Consider the following 23,321-nt stretch of genomic DNA (forward strand, 5'->3'; position numbering starts at 1 on the left):
ACGAGAGAGGGAATCCGCCCATCAAGGACAGGAAACCTTCAAGATAAAAGGGGTGGCTCCTCTCTCCACATCAGTTGTTTTACAGAGTACGAGAGGAACTCCGCTGGTTAGTGTACACATAAATAATACATCCTATACGGTTCTATTCACCGATACCCCAGGGAGTGTATAATACAAATAATGCTAATCATGCACCCAACTAATGACGTGATCAAAAGGGTGGGAATATAAGGGTGCCGTCATGTCTCATGAAAAAACACATTACCAGGTATGTAATACCCGTGTTTTTCCATCATACATGACGGCACCACGAGAGAGTTACAGAGATTTGTATTCTCTTCTAGGGAGGGATCACTGCTTGTAACACTCTTCTCCCAAATGTGAGATCAAAGGTAGCAGATAGGTCTAGCCTATAATGTTTAAAAAATGTAGACGGAGAGGACCAAGTGGCCGCCTTACAGATTTGGTCGATGGTAGCATCTGCTCTCTCCGCCCACGACGTCGCCATGGCCCTCGTGGAGTGGGCTTTCAGACCCTGTGGAACAACCCTGCCTGCACTACTATATGCTAGAATAATGGCCTATCTCTCCCATCTAGCTATAGTCTGTTTTGAGGCTTTAAGGCCCTTCCTTGACCCCTGGAACGAAACAAATAAAGCCCTCTGCTTCCTCCAGGATTTTGTATTCTCTAGATACTGTAGGATACATCTCCTAACGTCTAGGCAATGGAGTCTCTCCTCTTTTTTGTTACTAGGGTTGGGACAAAAAGAGGGTAGGGTTATATCCTGAGTTCTATGGAATCTCGATACCACTTTGGGGAGATACGCCGGATCTAATTTTAATACAACCCTATCGTCCATGATTTGTGTGTAAGGAGGGTCAGCTGACAATGCGTGTAAATCCCCCACCCTACGGGCCGATGTAAGTGCCACTAACAAAGCTGTTTTTAATGTTAGAATTTTATCAGAAGTTGTATTTAACGGCTCAAAGGGGCTTTCCGTCAGGGCAGTTAACACTAGATTTAGATCCCATGGTGGAGGAGTAGGAGATGGGACAGAGTCAGCTCTACTACAGGCTCTGATAAACCTCACCACCCACCTATTACTTGCCAGGTCACAGTTGAATAGGGCTGCTAAGGCTGAAATGTGTACTTTGAGGGTACTAACAGCTAACCCCAGATCTAAGCCCTTCTGCAGGAACTCGAGTATTGCCACTATCGGGACCTCCCCTTCCCGTATTGGCCCTGAGCTGGACAGGAATTTCTTCCATATCCTCCCATAGATCTTGGTCGTTACTGGTTTTCTGCTGCTGAGCAAGGTGGATATTAACCCAGCTGAGAACCCTTCTTTCTCTAGTAACGACCGCTCAAATGCCAGGCTGTCAAATGAAGCCCGGAGTTCTGCGGGTGGTTGAAGGGACCCTGAGTTAGAAGGTCCTGGTCTTCCGGGAGAACCCACGGGTCCGTCACTGACATCACTCTCAGCCAGTAGAACCACGGTCTTTTCGGCCAGAAGGGCGCTATCACGATCACTCTGGCCTTGTCTTCCCTGATCTTCCTCAGAACCACTGGGATTAGACATATCGGTGGGAAGGCATACAGGAGTCCAGATGTCCATTTTATGCTAAAGGCGTCTACTGCCAACGGCCTGTCTGTAGGGTTCAGGGAGCAGAATTTTTGGACTTTCTTGTTGACTTTTGAGGCAAAGAGGTCCACCCTGGGTTTTCCCCACATGTGCACTATCCGTTGAAAAACGGACTTTTTTAGGGACCATTCCCCTTGCCTCAAGTGGTTCCTGCTTAGAAAGTCTGCCTTTATGTTGTCCACACCTCGGATATGCAGGGCCGATAATGACAGGAAGTGCTTTTCGGCTAGAGACATGAGTCTTGTGGTTATGTGCATCAGTGCCCGAGAGCGGGTGCCTCCCTGGTGGTTCACGTATGCGACCGCTGTTCGGTTGTCCGATAGGACTCTCACATGATGCCCTGCCAAGTGTGGAAGTAATCTCTCTAGTGCCCTTTCTATTGCTAGGAGCTCCCACTCGTCTTGAGCCCAGGGGTCTTGGACCCATAGTGTGTCCGAGTAAGCTCCCCATCCCCATGGACTGGCGTCCGTTGTGATTACCATGGAGGCTGTGAATGTCCAGGGAACTCCTCTGGGGGATGACTATCTGTAACCACCATCTGAGAGATTGGAGCACAGAGAGTGGGAGAGTGAGCTTCTGCTCTAACTGTCCCTGAAGTTCTCGGTCGTTCTGCAGCACACACCATTGTAGTTCTCTTGCATGGAACTGGGCCCATTTTACTGCCGGTATGCAGAAGGTTAGGGACCCCAACACCGACATGGCCCTTCTTAAGGTCATTTCCGGCTTTTTTTAATGTGGCCATAATCATCTGTTTGATTTTTTCTTCTTTTTCTTCTGGGAGGCGGCACTCCTGCACTTACTTCCGATGCGCGCTGCTCTGTCGCCCTCCAGCGTCCATGCACTCACCTTCCAGGCGCGCATCCCCCCCCCCCCCCATATGGGGTATCAGCGTACTCAGGACAAATTGGACAACAACTTTTGGGGTCCAATTTCTCCTGTTAAAAATACAAAACTGGGGGCTAAAAAATAATTTTTGTGGGAAAAAATTTGTTTTATTTTTACGGCTCTGCATTATAAACTTCTGTGAAGCCCTTGGTGGGTCAAAGTGCTCACCACACATTTAGATAAGTTCCTTAAGGGTCTACTTTCCAAAATGGTGTCACTTGTGGGGGGTTTCAATGTTTAGGCACATCAGTGGCTCTCCAAACGCAAAATGGCGTCCCATCTCAATTCCTGTCAATTTTGCATTGAAAAGTCAAATGGCGCTCCGCTTCCGAGCTCTGTCATGCGCTTAAACAGTGGTTTACCCCCACATATGGGGTATCGGTGTACTCAGGACAAATTGTACAACAACTTTTGGGGTCCATTTTCTCCTGTTACCCTTGGTAAAATAAAACAAATTGGAGCTGAAGTAATTTTTTTGTGAAAGAAAGGTAAATGTTCATTTTTTTTTTTTTTTTTTTACACATTCCAAAAATTCCTGTGAAGCACCAGAAGGGTTAATAAACTTCTTGAATATGGTTTTGAGCACATTGAGGGGTGCAGTTTTTAGAAGTGTCACACTTGGGTATTTTCTATCATGTAGACCCCTCAAAATGACTTCAAATGAGATGTGGTCCCAAAAAAAAAAATGGTGTTGTAAAAATGAGAAATCGCTGGTCAAATTTTAACCCTTATAACTCCCTAACAAAAAAAAAAAAATTTGGTTCCAAAATTGTACTGATGTAAAGTAAACATGTGGGAAATGTTACTTAAGTATTTTGTGTGACATACCTCTGCGATTTAATTGCATAAAAATTCAAAGTTGGAAAATTGCAAAATTTTCTAAATTTTCGCCAAATTTCCGTTTTTTTTCACAAATAAACGCAGGTAATATCAAAGACATTTTACCACTATCATGAAGTACAATATGTCACGAGAAAACAATGTCAGAATCACTGGGATCCGTTGAAGCGTTCCAGAGTTATAACCTCATAAAGGGACAGTGGTCAGTATTGTAAAAATTGGCCTGGTCATTGATGTGCAAACCACCCTTGGGGGTAAAGGAGTTAAGCTCCGCCTACTTCTGCATGGGTCTGCATACCTAAAGCTCCGCCTACTTCTGCATGGGTCTGCATACCTGTCTTTAACATTCGGTACATAGGGACATGCGTTGTATGCGGATGCATCCAAATGCAGCATTTTGATGGGCCCTTCGACTGCACGGAAAAGCAAAAAGTGACAGGCCTAATTTATAGGGAACCTGTCAGCAGGATTGTGTACAGTAACCTACAGACATTGCCAGGTTGGCACCGTTACACTGAATAAAATGATACCTTAGGTGATTAAATCCATCTTGTGCTTGTTGTTTAATCTTTGTTTTCAGTTTTGAGTTAATGACATGCTGGTGCTCAGGGGTGGCATGTGGGGGGGGGGGGGGGGGGGCTTTATGTGGTGCTCTGATTAGCTAATCATCTGTATGGCTTCTGGTGAGTCACAGACCCCTCAGTGACCTGCCCCCAAGTTTACATAATGAGTAATATATAACAAAACCCTTCTGCAGAAAGGCACCAGCCGTGGCACCTGCGCTGCAGCATGATCGTATATGTACTATGTACAGAATTAATATGCTTGAGATACTCCTGATATTCCAAAGAAAAAAAACCCACTTGAAAATAGCGCCAGCAGCACCTGCGCAGTGGTAGCCATCAGTGATCCGATAGCTGCTACTGTGCAGGCGGCACCATCTTGCTTGAGAAAAAAAGCAAAGTAGCAGCTATTGGATCACTGATGGCTACTACTGCGCAGGCGCAGCCGGCACCATTTTCAAATTGATTTTTTTGCAATAGCAGGATAACCTCAGACATTAATTCTATACACAGTGCATATGTGATTATGCTGCAGAGCAGGTGCCATGGCTGGTACCTTCCTGCAGAAGGGTTTTTTCCAAATATGTGTATATATAATAATCATTATGTAAACTAGGGGCAGGTCAGTGAGGGATTGGTGACCTGTCAGCAGTCTGCATTATGAATAGCTAATCAGAACATCACATTAAGACCCCCCCACAGGCCGCACCCAGAGGACACGGATATCATTAACTCAAAACTAAAAATAAAAATTAACCATAAAATGGATATCAACCAAGGTATCATTTTAGTCAGTACAATGGCGCAGACCTGACACTGTAGGTTACTGTGCACAATCCTGCTGACAGGTTCCCTTTAAAAGGGACTGTCAGCACAGTGACTGTTGAACCCAATCATTTAAATACACCATCCCATCTATCTCCTCCCTTCTCTGGCTGTATGAAGCCAGAGCTGTCAACTAAAGAGGGAGAAGGAGATAGAGGGAAAACAAGCAGGTGGGAAGGTGCATACAAATGAGTGACATGGTGGTTTCAGTAGTCACTCTGTACTAACAAAGTCATCAGCTTTCATAAGCATAATTACAACCGTGATCAAAATTAATCAAACGCCATTTCAAATTCCTTATTCTTGCCATACACTAATTCGAAAAAATAATGTAAATGCCAAACACAGTAAGAAGTGGTTTCTCCAAATTCAATACAAAAGGACACCTTTACTGACTTTACTTCAAAGGCATCTCACCCCATCTTTAGGCTTTGTGCACACGTTGCTGATTTTTCACGTTTTTTTCACGATAAAAACGCTATAAAACCGCAAAAAAAAAAGCATACAATAAGCATCCCATCATTTAGAATGAATTCCGCATGTTTTGTGCACATGATGCGTTTTTTTTCCGTGAAAAAAAAAAACGCATTGCGGTAAAAAACGCAGCATGTTCATTAATTTTGCGGTTTTCCCACTATAAAATGCATTGGGAAATGTCTGGGAAAAAAACGCATCAAAACCGCGGGCAAAAACGCATGCAGATTTCTTGCAGAAAATTTCAGGCTTTTCTGCACGAAATCCTGAACGTGTGCACATAGCCTTAGGGTACGGTGCCACAAATCTACATGGCCACTGACAATATGCAAGTCCGAATATTCACTACAATGCACAATCTGTATTTGGCCACCAATACAGATGTGAACACAGCCTGAAGCTTCTAAGTAGAATATTTCAAAGTTGAAATGCAAAAAAGTTGTTTGTTTTCTGGTGTTTTTGTAAAGTTTGTTTTTTCATAACATACACGGATATAAGATTACAATTCACTATTGGTATGTTGTTTTCTTCAGTCTTTTCTATTGTACTAAAAATACAAGTAAAAAAATCACATTTAAAAATACTTCGTGTACTGGTATAAGGAGAAGTACCGTATGTCACCTAACAAAAGAATGGACCCACAGCTGGCTCCTGAAGTCAGCACTTCAGAAAGTGTCAGGCTATGTGAACACGATGCAGAGTTTCCCATGAGTTTACAGTACAATGTAAACCTATGGGAAACCGAAAACGCTGCAGACACAGGCAGGTAAGAGGCGGCACGGTGCCATGCCAACTAATGAAAAGAAGAGCCGCGGACACAAACGGGTAAGAGGCTTTACCGATTCCATGCCAACTAATGAAAAGAAGAGCAGCGGACACAGGCAGACAAGAGGCGGTACCGATGCCGTGCCAACTAATGAAGAGAAGAGCCGCGGACACAGGCAGGTAAGAGGCGGTACCAATGCCGTGCCAACTAATGAAGAGAAGAGCCGTGGACACAGGCAGGCAAGAGGCGGTACCGATGCCATGCTAACTAACAAAAAGAGCTGCGGACACAGGCAGGCAAGAGGCGGTACCGATGCCGTGCCAACTAATGAAGAGAAGAGCCGCGGACACAGGCAGGCAAGAGGCGGTACCAATGCTGTGCCAACTAATGAAGAGAAGAGCCGTGGACACAGGCAGGCAAGAGGCGGTACCGATGCCATGCTAACTAACAAAAAGAGCTGCGGACACAGGCAGGCAAGAGGCGGTACCGATGCCGTGCCAACTAATGAAGAGAAGAGCCGCGGACACAGGCAGGCAAGAGGCGGTACCGATGCCATGCTAACTAACAAAAAGAGCTGCGGACACAGGCAGGCAAGAGGCGGTACCGATGCCGTGCCAACTAATGAAGAGAAGAGCTGCGGACACAGGCAGGCAAGAGGCGGTACCGAGCCATGCTAACTAACAAAAAGAGCTGCGGACACAGGCAGGCAAGAGGCGGTACCGATGCCATGCTAACTAACAAAAAGAGCTGCGGACACAGGCAGGCAAGAGGCGGTACCGATGCCATGCTAACTAACAAAAAGAGCTGCGGACACAGGCAGGCAAGAGGCGGTACCGATGCCATGCTAACTAACAAAAAGAGCTGCGGACACAGGCAGGCAAGAGGCGGTACCGATGCCATGCTAACTAACAAAAAGAGCTGCGGACACAGGCAGGCAAGAGGCGGTACCGATGCCATGCTAACTAACAAAAAGAGCTGCGGACACAGGCAGGCAAGAGGCGGTACCGATGCCATGCTAACTAACAAAAAGAGCTGCGGACACAGGCAGGCAAGAGGCGGTACCGATGCCATGCTAACTAACAAAAAGAGCTGCGGACACAGGCAGGCAAGAGGCGGTACCGATGCCATGCTAACTAACAAAAAGAGCTGCGGACACAGGCAGGCAAGAGGTGGTACCGATGCCATGCTAACTAACAAAAAGAGCTGCGGACACAGGCAGGCAAGAGGCGGTACCGATGCCATGCTAACAAAAAGAGCTGCGGACACAGGCAGGCAAGAGGCGGTACCGATGCCATGCCAACTAATGAAAAGAAGAGCCGCGGACACAGGCAAGGCTACGTTCAGACTAGCGTTGTGCTAGTGTGCGTCGGGTTAGCGTCGGGCGACGCACGCGTCATGCGCCCCTATGTTTAACATGGGGGACGCATGTGTTTTTGTTTGTTGCGTTGTGTGACGCATGCGTCTTTTTTGCCGCAAGCGTCGGACCAAGAAAACGCAACAAGTTGCATTTTTCTTGCGTCCGATTTTCGGCAAAAAACGACGCACGCGTCGCAAAACGCAGCGTTTTTGCGTGCGTTTTGCCGCGTTTTTGCGTGCGTCGTGCGTTGCGTCGCCGACGCAGCGGCCTTAGGCTACGTTCACACTAACGTTCGGCTAGTGTGCGTCGCGATAGCGTCGGGCGACGCAGCGGCGACGCACGCGTCATGCGCCCCTATGTTTAACATGGGGGACGCATGCGTTTTTGCTTGTTGCGTTTTCCGACACATGCGTCTTTTTTGACGCTAGCGTCGGACCAAGAAAACGCAACAAGTTGCATTTTTCTTGCGTCCGATTTTCGTCAAAAAACGACGCACGCGTCGAAAAACGCAGCGTTTTTGCGTGCAAACGTTTGCACGCGTTTTTCGGTGCGTTGTGCGTCGCGTCGCCGAGGCGCACAACGCTAGTGTGAACGTAGCCTAACAGTGGCTACTCACAGGACGTGTGCATGGACTCCCACACCACGGTAGCCATCTTATGTGTGAGGAGGCCTAGCCCTCACGTGGGAGAAATTTTGGCCTTTTTCCAATGTGAGCAGCCTGTCTCTTATGAGGTGGGTCCTGTGCCCCCGGGCCACACATGCGGTGCCCCCGCAGTCCCGGCCAGTTGTTTACCACCCTGCTGTGAGACCCTTACGCAAGCAAACAGAAAAAATTACCCCTCGGCACCTTGCTCCCGAGCACTGGGCTCTTCTCGTCATCGATGCTGCCCTCCTGGAGCCGCACACCAGAGACCAGACGAATACTGCGCCCCGAACTACCATCTGCGCCTGCGCAGTGCCGCGCTCACTGACCTACCAGCCATGTGGGCCTGCGCACTGCTGCGCTCACTGAGCCACCTCGGCCTGTATTACGCCGTGTATGAGACAACACTTCTTACCGGCCCGCTCCCGCTGCACTCGCTTTTCTAGACGAAAATTCCAAGCAAAAGAGGATGTAGACAATTGTGTAAGGGTAAATGCTAGAGTGTATGGGCTCCTTCCAGGTGTGACGTCATTCATTTCCGGGGGCGTGTCCTATCGGGAGGGGGCGTGTTTTCAGTCCCATCATGAAGGGTTGAGCCTAGAGTGTATGGGCTCCTTCCAGGTCCTGACTGCAGCCCATACACTCTAGCGGGCTCACTGGTGAAGATGCTAGAGTGTATGGGCTCCTTCCTGGTTTCCTGACTGCAGCCCATACACTCTAGCGGGCTCACTGGTGAAGATGCTAGAGTGTATGGGCTCCTTCCAGGTCCTGACTGCAGCCCATACATTGTAGCTGGCTCAGTACTGAAGATGCTAAACTGTATGGGCTCCTTCCAGGTGCCTGACTGCAGCCCATACAGTGTAGCCTGCTCACTACTGAAGATGCTAGAGTGTATGGGCTGCAGTCAGGTATATATTCTTGAAGATAGCAGACTTAAGCAGACTTTATGGGCGGCTGCCTGGCCCTGACTGCAGCCTATACATGACACTAGAATGTATGTGCTCCTTCAAGGTATAAATTATTAAAACCAGCAGAATATATGGGCTCCTGCCAGGTCCTGACTGCAGCCCATACAGTCTAGTCAGCTCACTGGTGAAGACACTAGACTGTATGGGCTCCTGTCAGGTATATATTATTGTAGATACAGACTGTATGGGCTCCTGTCAGGTCTATAGTATGGTAGATACAGACTGTACGGGCTCCTGTCAGGTCTATAGTATGGTAGATACAGACTGTACGGGCTCCTGTCAGGTATATATTATTGTAGATACAGACTGTACGGGCGCCTGTCAGGTATATATTATTGTAGATATAGACTGTACGGGCTCCTGTCAGGTATATATTATTGTAGATATAGACTGTACGGGCTCCTGTCAGGTATATAGTATGGTAGATACAGACTGTACGGGCTCCTGTCAGGTATATATTATTGTAGATACAGACTGTACGGGCGCCTGTCAGGTATATATTATTGTAGATATAGACTGTACGGGCTCCTGTCAGGTATATATTATTGTAGATATAGACTGTACGGGCTCCTGTCAGGTCTATAGTATGGTAGATACAGACTGTACGGGCTCCTGTCAGGTATATATTATTGTAGATACAGATTGTACGGGCTCCTGTCAGGTATATATTATTGTACATACAGACTGTATGGGCTCCTGTCAGGTCTATAGTATGGTAGATATAGACTACGGGCTCCTGTCAGGTGTATATTATTGTAGATACAGACTGTATGGGCTCCTGTCAGGTCTATAGTATGGTAGATACAGACTGTACGGTCTCCTGTCAGGTATATATTATTGTAGATACAGACTGTACGGGCTCCTGTCAGGTATATATTATTGTAGATACAGACTGTACGGGCTCCTGTCAGGTGTATATTATTGTAGATACAGACTGTACGGGCTCCTGTCAGGTATATATTATTGTACATACAGACTGTACGGGCTCCTGTCAGGTATATATTATTGTAGATATAGACTACGGGCTCCTGTCAGGTGTATATTATTGTAGATACAGACTCTATGGGCTCCTGTCAGGTCTATAGTATGGTAGATACAGACTGTACGGTCTCCTGTCAGGTATATATTATTGTAGATACAGACTGTACGGGCTCCTGTCAGGTATATATTATTGTAGATACAGACTGTACGGGCTCCTGTCAGGTGTATATTATCGTAGATACAGACTGTACGGGCTCCTGTCAGGTATATATTATTGTAGATACAGACTGTACAGGCTCCTGTCAGGTATATATTATTGTAGATACAGACTGTACGGGCTCCTGTCAGGTATATATTATTGTAGATACAGACTGTATGGGCTCCTGTCAGTTATATATTAATGATGTCAGAATGTATGGGCCTCTGTCAGGTATATATTATTGTAGATACAGACTGTACGGGCTCCTGTCAGGTATATAGTATGGTAGATACAGACTGTACGGACTCCTGTCAGGTATATATTAGTGATGATATCAGAATGTACGGGCCCCTGTCAGGTGTATATTATTATTGATATCAGAATGTACGGGCCCCTGTCAGGTATATATTACTGATGATATCAGAATGTATGGGCCCCTATCAGGTATATATTACTGATGATATCAGAATGTACGGGCCCCTGTCAGGTATATATTAGTGATGATATCAGAATGTATGGGCCCCTGTCAGGTATATATTATTGATGATATCAGAATGTATGGGCTCCTGTCATGTATATATTATTATTGATATCAGAATGTATGGGCTCCTGTCAGGTATATATTAGTGATGATATCAGAATGTATGGGCCCCTGTCAGGTATATATTAGTGATGATATCAGAATGTATGGGCCCCTGTCAGGTATATATTATTGATGATATCAGAATGTACGGGCCCCTGTCAGGTGTATATTAGTGATGATATCAGAATGTATGGGCTCCTGTCAAGTATATATTATTATTGATATCAGAATGTATGGGCTCCTGTCAGGTATATATTACTGAAGATATCAGAATGTATGGGCCCCTGTCAGGTATATATTACTGATATCAGAATGTACGGGCCCGTCAGGTGTATATTACTGATGATATCAGAATGTATGGGCCCCTGTCAGGTATATATTACTGATATCAGAATGTACGGGCCCCTGTCAGGTGTATATTAGTGATAATATCAGAATGTATGGGCCCCTGTCAGGTATATATTACTGTATAGACTGTACGGGCTCCTGTCAGGTGTATATTAGTGATGATATCAGAATGTATGGGCCCCTGTCAGGTATATATTACTGATAATATCAGAATGTATGGGCCCGTCAGGTACATATTACTGATGATATCAGAATGTATGGGCCCCTGTCAGGTATATATGCTGCGATTGTTCTCGTATGCCGATTCGGCATGAAAAAATAATCACAGATGTGATCTGCCCCATAGATTAACACTGGTCCGAGTGCCATGCGATGTTTTCTCACATAGCGCTCGTCCGTATTCTACGCTAGTGTGACCCCGGCCTTAAACTTATGAAGAGACACAGACCACCTGCAGTTCAACCTTCATCAATATTTAAATTACAAGTTTTTCACCATACAAAAAATGCTATTTTTTACCTAGTTCCATAGGTTTCTTAAAGGGAACCTGTCACCAGGTTTTCCCCATATATAGTACCACCAGAACCTATATGCCCTTATACACACCCTTCTACAGTGCTGTACCGTACATACCGTATATACTCGAGTATAAGCCGAGATTTTCAGCCCACTTTTTTGGGCTGAAAGTGACCCTCTCGGCTTATACTCAAGTCATTGTCGGCGGGGGAGGGGGAGCGGCGGCTGTCACATACTCGCTGCCGACTCCCGGAGACCATCTGACAGTGAGAAGCTGCCAGGGACCGCGTCAGGAGCAGGTGAGTATGACGGGGGAGGTGAGCATTGCGCGATATTCATCTCTCCCCTTTCCACCGCTGCGGGCCGCTCTGTCCTCTGGCTGTGACTGTTTAGGTCAGAGGGCACGATGACGTAGTTAGTGTGCGCGCCGCCCTCTGCCTGAACAGTCAGTGCAGAGGATGGAAGACAGAGCAGCGCGCAGCAGTGGAAAGTGCCGGGGGCCTGAGCGAAGAGAGGCGAGTATGTGTTTTTTTTTATTTTATTCGCAGCAACAGCAAATGGGGCATAATGTGTGGAGCATCTCATGGGGCATAATGTGTGGAGCATCTCATGGAGTAAAATCTATGGAGCATCTTATGGGCCATCAACCTTTATGCAGCATTGTATGGGGCAAAAGTTTCTATGAAGCATCTTATGGGGCAATTATTAACATTTGTGCAGCATTATATGGGGCATATTTTAATATGGAGCATCTTATGGGGCCATCATAAACTTTATGGAGCATTTTATGGGGCTCCTCATTCAATATGGATATTCAAAAACTCTTAACCTACTGATGTCTCAATTAATTTTACTTTTATTGGTATCTATTTTTATTTTTGACATTTACCAGTAGCTGCTGCATTTTCCACCCTAAGGCTTATACTCGAGTCACTAAGTTTCCCCAGTTTTTTGTGGCAAAATTAGGTAGTGGGGGGGGTGGTCTATTTCTACTTGAGTATATACGGTATGTCCCTAAGCCAACGTGCATAATGTAAATAACTTCTTATACTCACCTACGGGGCGGTCCGGTGTTATGTTTGGCGCTGGTCTTCATCCGGCACAGTCCTTCCCGTGGATGATGTGTTCTACATCATCCACACAACCTCCCTCATCACGCTTCTGTGCAGGAACACTTCTCTGCCGAGCACAAAGCAAAGTACTGCAACGGGCAGAAAGAAGTGCGATGCACAGGAGCACGATGGAAGACACCGTGTGGATGACATAGGACGCGTCATTGACTCAAAGAAAGAAGGGCGGTGATAGAAGAGGAGAAGGCCCCGGATTAAGACTAGCAAAGCCCATTGTATGGGGCTAGGCAAGTCTTAAGGGCATACAGATAGTGGTTGTGCTTTATAAAATGCTGTATATAAGGGTATACAGGCAGTGGGCCTACTATATATACACAGCATTCTAGAATGCTGTATATAAAGGCATATAGATAGTGGTCGTACTTTATGTGGGGGGGACAGAAACAATGATTGAATACCCTGTAGTAAGTGAACGGCTACAGTGCAAGAAAATAAAGGGTACTTAGTTAACACTTTTTTGGGGGCCTGAGAAAGGAGTCAGAAAAGAGCATCGGGGCGGACGCGCTGCTGTGAATGTCAGTGTCTATATCTAGCACGGCATAATTTTCATAACCAGTAGAGGGAAAGCTGACAGCTGATGTTAATATTCTGGAAAGGAGCCAATAACCATAAAGGTTCCCAGGCTATTAATATCAGCTCACAGCTGTTTGCTTAGCCTTTACTGGCTATTTTACAGTGGGACACAAAATATTGACATGGGGTCCCCCTATAAAAGCTGTAGGCTGATATTAATAGTCTGTGAAGAGGCCATGGATATTGGCAGCCCCAGAGGCTAAAAACCATCAGCTCTCAGCCATCCCAGAAATGGCGCATCTTATAGATCTGCCAATTCTGGTACTTAGCCTCGCTCTTCCCACTTGCCTTGTAGCAGTGGGGCTCAGATTTGTGGGGTTGATGTCACCATTTTATTGTCAAGTAACATCAAGCCCAAAGGTTAGTAATGGAGAGGCATCTATCAGACACCTCTCCATTAGTAAGCTGGCCTACTGTCACCTTACAATACAAAGGTGACATTACCCCTTATTACCCCATATGCCACCGCTACAGTGCAGTGAGAACAGAGGCTGAGTGCCAGAATTGGCGCATCTTACAGATGCACCTTTTCTGGGGTGGCAATAAACATGGTCCCTCTCTAGGCTATAATATCTGTCACCAGTCACTGGCTTTCCCTCTGTGGCACAGAAAATTGTGTGGGAGCCCACGCCAGTTTTTTCAGTGAAAACATTTTTATTAAATACATACAGGTCCCAAATTTTACACACACATACTACTCACCGTATTAGTCACTGACCTACATAAATCTAACCGTTCTGCAATGGTTTACTGTATGTAAACCATGTCTCCTATCCTGCAATGATTTGACAGAAGTCGACAAAGTAACTATTTGTAAATATTGTAAGCTGTCAGTGTGATTTTACTGTACATTGCACCTGAATTGCAAGCCTTTCAAAGGACACCGTTGCGTATTTCTCGCAAGTCACACTGATGGCCCGTGTGGTATGAGTTTTTCTTGCATAAACAGACTTTCATTGGGGATTCTCGGCTGATATACGGTGCAAATCGCAGCATAGTGCAATTTCACTCGCACATATAATACGGCCGTGAAAAAAAAAAAAAAAAAAAAAACATTGGTCCGAGTGCTATGCAATTTTTTTTTTCTCGCATAGCACTCGTCCGTATTCCTCTCTAGTGTGACTCCGGCCTTAAAGGGAAAAATCATTCAAAATTTGAAAATTTCTATTTTTTAAAATTTCTGATATTTTTACAAAATAAAGCAAAGCATATTAACCCAAGTTTATCATTAGCCCAAGTTTACCATTATCATACAGTCTAATATGTCAGGAAAAAAAAAACCTCAAAATCAATGGAATATGTTGAAGCATTCCAGAGTTATTACTACATAAAGTGACACTGGTCAGATTTTAAAAAATTGGCCCCGTCACTGAGGGGTTAAATGCTTGTACAAGTGAACATTGTTTCAAAAGTGGTTTACCTGTCTAAGACTGGTTTCACACCAGCGTTCGGCAACCTTCTTCCTCCGTTAAGCCCCACCAACTGCTACACCTCTTCTTTCAGCTCCGCCTACGTCTGCATGCATCCCCTATCTTTAACATTGGGTACACAGGCACGTGTCGTTTTGACGATGCGCTGAACTGCGTCGAACGCAACATGTTGCATTTTGTTGCGGTCGGCGCAGCGTTAAAACAACGCATGCAGCGGCATCTGCTTGGCCTGCGTACCCAATGTTAAAGATAGGGTATGCAGGACGCATGCAGATGCAGGACGCATGCAGACGTAGGCGGAACTGAAGGAAGAGGTGCAGCATTGGGCGGGGCTTAACGGAGGAAGAAGGCTGCCATCCGCAGCCCTGCCGAATGCTGGTGTGAAACCAGCCCAAGGCTGTTATTATAGCACCTTACGTCTTACGCTAGGTTCAAATTGCGTTAGTGCAATCCGTTAAGCGCATAGCGCTAGCGGATTGCGCTAACGCAATGTTTATAGAGGGTCGGCGTTCACCCTCCCCGATAGCGCAGATCCCCGATCTGCGGTAGCGAGGAACAGGCCTCGGACGCTGCAAGCAGCGTCCGAGGTCCGTCACAAAAGAATGGCACATCGCTAGCGCGTGCCGAAAATGGCATGCGCTAGTGATGCGCTTCAGCTAAAAGTAACATTGCTGTCAATGGGTGCGCTAACGGACCCGTTGCACGGCGTTAATTTCGACATTTTCGCCGTGCAACGCATTCCGTTAGCGTTAACCCATTAACGCAATGTGAACCTAGCTTTACACAGATACATCATGGGCTTGTCCTGCCCTACGCATGAAATGAAAGACAAATACAATGTGGAGACTTAAGGTACCGTCACACTTAGCGACGCTGCAGCGATACCGACAACGATCCGGATCGCTGCAGCGTCGCTGTTTGGTCGCTGGAGAGCTGTCACACAGACCGCTCTCCAGCGACCAACGATGCCGGTAACCAGGGTAAACATCGGGTAACTAAGCGCAGGGCCGCGCTTAGTAACCCGATGTTTACCCTGGTTACCATCCTAAACGTAAAAAAAAAAAACTACACTAAAAAAAACACTACATACTTACCTAACGCTGTCTGTCCTCCAGCGCTGTGCTCTGCACTCCTCCTGTACTGTCTGTGTGAGCACAGCGGCCGGAAAGCAGAGCGGTGACGTCACCGCTCTGCTTTCCGGCTGACCGACGCTCACAGCCAGAGCAGGAGGAGTGCAGAGCACAGCGCTGGAGGACAGACGGCTGTAGGTAAGTATGTAGTGTTTGTTTTTTTTTTACTTTTAGGATGGTAACCAGGGTAAACATCGGGTTACTAAGCGCGGCCCTGCGCTTAGTAACCCGATGTTTACCCTGGTTACCAGTGAAGACATCGCTGAATCGGTGTCACACACGCCGATTCAGCGATGTCTGCGGGGAGTCCAGCGACGAAACAAAGTTCTGGACTTTCTTCCCCGACCAGCGACAGCACAGCAGGGCCCTGATCGCTGCTGCCTGTCACACTGGACGATATCGCTAGCGAGGACGCTGCAACGTCACGGATCGCTAGCGATATCGTCTAGTGTGACGGTACCTTTAATCAGAGCAATGTTTTATTTACATTCAGAACTGGTTTAAGAGGTAAACAATTACAGTTTCTCACAGAAATCTCAGACTTTTACTTATAGAAATACTGGATAAATATCATTTTAACATTAGATATAGAAATATTTCTAATTTTATAAAACTGCCTTTTTTTGCATAGAAAAACTTTATGCCTTTCCTTGTTTCACTTTATGCCTTTGCTTGTTTCATTTTATGCCTTTCTAAAGTATTGTAAAAATGTAATATGCTGTTGGTGCATGCGGGCAGGACTGTCGGTAGGGTATACGGCTCTGAAGCCCCCCCCGGGCCTGCCTCCGGTGTCCCGGGCCAGAGATCATAATAACGGCCTTGAATTGTGAAGGACACGGCAGCCGATCCTGAGAAACATCCAAGGTGGGAATGCCCCATCATGTCGAAGAGAGTCTGCTAGATCCAGGCCTAGCAGACCAGTGCTGGTGGGTTCATGGATGCCAGGAGGGAGCTGGCCTAAAGGAAGGTCTCGTCTTTTCCTGGCGGGTCAGAGAGTTGTCCCGTCGTTTGTTTTTTTTGGACAGAAAATTTCCAAAACAACCAAATTTGAACAGATCTCTTGGGAGGCAGACTTTAGTCCTCTGTTGCAGAAGCGAAGTACTCTTAAACTGATAGGCGCAGAGTAGGACGCACTAGAAAGTTGGCGTGCATGATTGTTCAGGGCGCTGGCGGTGTGGACCGGCCACCAGAGAAGGCCTAGACCAAAGCCTGGATATTTTAAGAGCAAGGTCACAGGAGCCTCTGGAAACGTGGAGGCTGCATGAATAGGAAGGTTTCCTCAGGAGACGTCCACATTGCTCAGGGGAAAACTAGGACATATTTGTCCTGTGTTTTTTTTTTTTTTTTTAAAGTAGCCCCCTTACTGCCTCGTAGGATATACCAGTCCTTAAGATCACAAATCCTTTTACGCAGAGCGATGATGAAGATGGGCATGGAATAACCTGGACGCAGAGAGGCGAGAGGGTAGGGCGATTCGTGGCATGAACGGTCCTCCGGGGAACCCCAAACACTCTTGATGTGTTAGGGCCTTGCCTCGTAGACCACAGATGATATGGTAGTGACAATTCTAGGTGGGAGATTAGAGTGACAATTCCACTGTCGCCCTCAAAAGCCATATCTGGGAAGAAAAAAAAAAATTAAAAAGAAAAATCGTTAATAAAAAAACCTCCCAAAACCTAAGGCCTAAACTGGGCTGGGCGGTCCAGACCCATGTCTTCCTCCTACTGACATTAAGTTAAAACGGATTAGCTTCGTGCTAGTTGGTGGTGTACCCTCCTCTACAGGAAATACCTAAATTTTTTTTTTTGCATAGCATAAGCAGCATACACCCATTTTTTTTTGTGTACCCCAACATTAGCTCCCCCACATCAACCAGAAGGCCACACAGCATAACCTCGCTCCCCCAGTCAGAAACCCCCACCTCACATTAACCAGCGGACCCCACAGGATAAACCCAAAGCCCACCAGACATTCCCTCCCACAAGCGTAAATCCCCATGACGCCCCCTGCCCCCAACCATAAATCCCATCAGACACCCCCCCCCAATCGGATGCCACCCCAGCTTAACCCCCCAGCATAAACCCCCATCGGACGTCCACCCCTCCTCCAAGCATTACTCCCATCGTACACCACGCCCACCCAATAATAAACCCCCACCCGATGGTCAAACCCCCACAGGACGTGGACCCCCCCCATCCAGCACACACCCCCATCCAGCACACACCCCCATCAGACGCGGACACCCCACCCAGCACAAACCCCCCATCGGATGTCCACCCCCGACCCAGCCTAAACTCTTATCGGACGTCCACTTCACCCAGCCTAAGCCCTCATCAGCCCCCCAAACCCAACCCATAAGCAGGTCGCCCCCCAATAAAGGGGATCCCTCCGTAAGCGGCAGGTCGCCTCCCCACGTCCCACCACAGGCAGGTCGCCTCCCCACGTCCCACCACAGGCAGGTCGCCTCCCCACGTCCCACCACAGGCAGGTCGCCTCCCCACGTCCCACCACAGGCAGGTCGCCTCCCCACGTCCCACCACAGGCAGGTCGCCTCCCCACGTCCCACCACAGGCAGGTCGCCTCCCCACGTCCCACCACAGGCAGGTCGCCTCCCCACGTCCCACCACGAGCAGGTCACCACCACATCCCACCACATGGGTCCCCCAATAGCCTGCAGCAGGTCTCCCCCCACATCCCACAAGCAGATAGCCCTCAAATCCCACAACAGGGGTCCCCCCCAATAGACAGGTCACACCCCCCCAAACCGAACCACAAGCATGTCACCCTCAAACCCCACCACAGGTCTCCCCCACTAAAAGGGGTCCACCCCGTAAGCAGGTCACCTCCAAACCCCACCACAGGGGTCCCCCCCAACAGCCAGCAGGTGCCCCCCAAAATCCAACTACAGGGGTCCCCCACAATAGTCAGCAGCAGCAGGTGCCCCCCAAAATCCCACCACAATAGCCAGCAGCAGCAGTAGGTGCCCCCCTCAACAGTCCACCACAGGGGGTCCCCCACAACAGCCAGCAGCAGTAGGTGCCCCCCCCCCAAATCTCACCACAGGGGTCCCCCCCACAACATCCCACCACAGGGGTACCCCACAATAGCCAGCAGCAGGTCCCCCCCAAAATCTCACCACAGGGGTCCCCCACAACAGCCAGCAGCAGGTCCCCCCAAAATCTCACCACAGGGGTCCCCCACAACAGCCAGCAGCAGCGGTGCCCCCCAAAAAGCCCACCACGGGGGTCCCCCACAACAGCCAGCAGCAGCGCCCCCCAAGAGCCCACCACGGGGATCCCCCACAACAGCAGCGGTGCCACCCCCCAAAAAGCCCACCACAGGGGTTCCCCACAGCAGCAGCTCTGCCCCCCAAAAGCCCACCACGGGGGTCCCCCACAGCAGCAGCGGTGCCCCCCCCAGAAAGCCCACCATGGGGGTCCCCACAACAGCCAGCAGCAGCGGTGCCCACCCAAAAAGCCCACCACATGGGTCCCCCACAACAGCCAGCAGCAGCGGTGCCCCCCAAAAGCCTACCACAGGGGTCCCCCACAACATCCAGCAGCAGTGGTGCCCCCCAAAAGCCCACCACGGGGGTTCCCCACAACAGCCAGCAGCAGCGCTGCCCCCCCAAAAAGCTCACCATGGGGGTCTCCCACAACAGCCAGCAGCAGCGGTGCCCCCCAAAAAGCCCACCACGGGGGTCCCCCACAACAGCCAGCAGCAGCGGTGCCCCCCCTAAAAGCCCACCACGGGGGTCCCCCACAACCGCAGCGGTCCCCCCCAAAAGCCCAACACAGGGGTCCCCCACAACAGCCAGCAGCAGCGGTGCCCCCCCCAAAAAGCCCACCACGGGGGTCCCCCACAACAGCCAGCAGCAGCGGTGCCCCCCCAAAAAAAGCCCACCACAGGGGTCCCCCACAACAAGAGCGGTGACCCCCCCCACAAAGCCCACCACGGGGGTCCCCCACAGCAGCAGCGGTGCCCCCCCCACAAAGCCCACCACGGGGGTCCCCCACAGCAGCAGCGGTGCCCCCCCACAAAGCCCACAACGGGGGTCCCCCACGGTGGTCCCCCACAGCAGCAGCGGTGCCCGCCCCCACAAAGCCCACAACGGGGGTCCCCCACAGCAGCAGCGGTGCCCCCCCCCACAAAGCCTACCACAGGGGTCCCCCACAGCAGCAGCGGTGCCCCCCCTACCACAGGGGTCCCCCACAGCAGCAGCAGTGCCCCCCCACAAAGCCCACCACAGGGGTCCCCCACAGCAGCAGCGGTGCCCCCCCACAAAGCCCACCACAGGGGTCCCCCACAGCAGCAGCGGTGCTCCCCCCACAAAGCCCACCACAGGGGTCCCCCACAGCAGCAGCGGTGCCCCCCCACACAAAGCCCACCACGGGGGTCCCCCACAGCAGCAGCGGTGCCCCCCCCACAAAGCCCACCACAGGGGTCCCCCACAGCAGCAGCGGTGCCCCCCACACAGACAAGCAGGTCGCCCACCACAGAGCCTCCCCCAATAGCGAGCAGCAAGTAGCATTTTTTCACCCTGAAACCACTAACCTCCATGTGCCATGCCGTCCACAAGATATAATCATGCTGCTTTGCTTTGCCGCCTTCATGATGTGACTGAAAACACGCCCCCTCCCGATAGGACACGCCCCCGGAAATGACGTCACACCTGGAAGGAGCCCATACACTCTAGCATTTACCCATCATGAAGGCGGCAAAGCAAGGCAGCATGATTCTAGCTTGTGGACGCCATGGCACATGGAGGTTAGTGGTTTCAGGGTGAAAAAATGCTATTTGGTGCTCGCAATTGGGGGGAGGCTCTGTGATGGGCGACCTGCTTGTCTGTGTGGGGGGCACCGCTGCTGCTGTGGGGGACCCCTGTGGTGGGCTTTGTGGGGGGGGCACCGCTGCTGCTGTGGGGGACCCCTGTGGTGGGCTTTGTTGGGGGGGGCACCGCTGCTGCTGTGGGGGGGCACCGCTGCTGCTGTGGGGGACCCCCGTGGTGGGCTTTGTGGGGGGGGGCATCGCTGCTGCTGTGGGGGACCCCCGTGGTGGGCTTTGTGGGGGGGGGGGGTGTCGGGATCACACTCAGTCGGAGCAGCCTTTGGAAGTGGTGAATCACCAGAAATAATACACAAGACACGTCTTGTATAGTGTATCACTGGGAAGTCTCTGAAGCACGCCTGCCTTCAATGGTGCTATCCCTTCTTTATATAGTTGTTTCAGCAGGTTTAGTGGTTATACAAGTTTTGCATGTTTAAACAAAGAGACAAAACAGGAAAGAAAGAAAAGAAAAAACAGTTTCGTGGGCGGCAGTTTCACAACAAACAGTACAAAGGCAATTCCACAGACAGGAAAAACAGGATTTCATACTATAGCTAAAATGTCCTTGAATGGACAGGTCAATATTTGTAATCTTTTTTGTTCTGCTCTTCACAATCCCCCCTTTGACATATTCCATTCAAAACCTTGTCGATCATTTTAGTCATTCTTTTTGTGATATTACAAAAAAAACTTTATATTCTCGCATCCATTACACAAAATTTATTTGTGCATACCGAGATACCCTTGAGTACAACCTTGAACAATACATATATAATTACAATAACCATAACTGTATGTATTAGGCTTTGCATAATCCCGGTAACCCACCCACCGATCCCTCTGAACCAATTAGCCGGGTTAAGAAAAGAAAAGGTATCTGACCACCAGCTATCCTTATTTTGGTCATTGTCTTTGTCATACTGATCCCTGAGTCGTTGTACGTCTTTTAATTTAAATCTCATACTCATAGTACTATTCGGGTCTATATAATGACAGCAGGTGGGTCTGATGATTTAACACTGTAAGATTGCCCTGCCACCAAGGAAATTCTACCCATCCCACAATTGGTATGGCGATTGTAGTATTCCATAGTCTAGTATTGCCAGGTTGGTTGTTGGCCAGGTTGTCTGAACAATTAGGCCAAGCGAATATTTCTTCAGCTGACACGGGAACTGCTAGAAAAGGTATACTTGTGGCTGATACTGGTGAATGGGTACAGATCCAACAATCTGCCAGGGGTTGCGTATTATTTAACAAGTCATGCACTAATTTTCTATGATGTTGTACGAATCTATTGTTCAAAGGGGCTAGAGAATTCAGTCTTTCCCATGCCTCCGTTGAGGTTAACATTATTAACATCAATATCATGAGTCTTATACTGCTTTTTTGCAATGGCTTGCATGTATCCATGATGCCTTTCCTTCAAGCTTGACTGCTGTTGGAGTTGTTAACAGGACTTGGAAAGGTCCGTCAAATCTCGGTTCCAGAGTCTTTCTGGTGTGTCTTTTCACGTAGACTTGATCACCAGGTTCCAACTTGTGGCCTCCTTCGAGATTTTCTGGATCTGGAAGGGAAGCAAAAACTTGCGAATGCACTTTAGTTAAACGTTTTTGTAATTCTTGTACATAAGCAGTTAAAGTCTCAGTATTCAACATCAGTTGTTGTGGAAAATAACAACCCAAATTTGCTGCTCTATCAAAAAGAATCTCATGTGGTGACAGCTTAGCCTTCCCCCTTGGGGTGTTTCGGATGGAATACAGGGCAAGTGGTAGACACTCGGTCCAAGGCTTTCCTGTTTCTGCCATGGCCTTCTGGATTTTTAATTTTATTGTCCCATTTAATCTTTCCACTTTACCTGAACTCTGTGGATGATATGGAGTGTGAAACTGGTTTTCTACTCCCAACATTTTCATAACATTCTGGAATATTTCCCCAGTAAAATGGGTACCTCTATCTGACTCGATCACCTCAGGCATGCCGTAACGGGGTATCAGTTCATGTGCTATTTTAATGGCAGTAGTTTTTGCTGAGGCTCTACGAACTGGATAAGCCTCTGGCCACCCTGAGAACATGTCCACACACACAAGCACATATTCGTATCCATTGTACCTAGGAAGTTGGATGTAGTCGATCTGGAGTCTTTGAAAGGGATACAGTGGTCTTACATGATGCTTGGTTGGGGTTTTAATGGCCTGACCTGGATTGTGTGCCAGGCATATAGCGCATGCAGCACACATGTTCCGAGCAAAATTACCAAAACCTGGAGCCAACCACCTTTCTTTTACCTTGAGCGTCATACCATTTGCCGACACATGCGTGGGTAGGTGGAGGTCACTTGCCACTGCGGGGTACCAGGCTCTGGGTAAACACAACAAAGTTCCTTTTTTCCATAATCCTTGCTGATCTTCTGCCCCTTTTTTCTGCCACTGCCCTCGTTCTTCGTCGTCTACCTGTTTCTGAGCTTCCTTCAATCTTTCCTCATCATCTTCAGAGCTATCTAGTGTGTGGGCATGATGTAAGGGTTTACGTGCTGCCTGTTTTGCTGCCTTATCGGCTTTATCGTTACCCCTGGCTTCCTCGGTGTCGAGTCTCACATGTGCAGCTACCTTTATCACCGCTATTTCTTTAGTTTCTTGTGCTG

General features: G+C 48.5%; 1 protein-coding gene and 1 long non-coding RNA gene across 14 annotated transcripts in view; both read right to left on the bottom strand.

Annotated features, from left to right (window-relative positions):
- Window positions 1–8,546, bottom strand: part of ZC3H11A (zinc finger CCCH-type containing 11A) — a 142,826-nt gene extending 134,280 nt beyond the window's left edge. For 5 of the 13 annotated variants that reach the window (XM_069756537.1, XM_069756534.1, XM_069756531.1 and 2 more), the window contains exon 1: window positions 8,190–8,310. The gene's annotated coding sequence lies outside the window, so the exon portion shown is untranslated. Of the gene's footprint in view, window positions 1–8,189; window positions 8,322–8,410 lie in introns of those variants that run through there. The other 8 variants (XM_069756539.1, XM_069756535.1, XM_069756532.1 and 5 more) reach the window with 6 other exon arrangements.
- An 8,627-nt stretch (window positions 8,547–17,173) lies between these two features.
- LOC138669792 (uncharacterized) lies at window positions 17,174–20,507 on the bottom strand. The gene is made up of 2 exons (XR_011319229.1): window positions 20,408–20,507; window positions 17,174–17,471 (listed from the first exon to the last, which is right to left on the bottom strand). It is a non-coding gene; the product is annotated as an uncharacterized lncRNA (long non-coding RNA).
- Between the last annotated feature and the right edge of the window lie 2,814 nt (window positions 20,508–23,321).

This window comes from Ranitomeya imitator, chromosome 3 (genome assembly GCF_032444005.1).
Source record: "Ranitomeya imitator isolate aRanImi1 chromosome 3, aRanImi1.pri, whole genome shotgun sequence".
In the NCBI taxonomy this organism is placed as follows: Eukaryota; Metazoa; Chordata; class Amphibia; order Anura; family Dendrobatidae; genus Ranitomeya; species Ranitomeya imitator.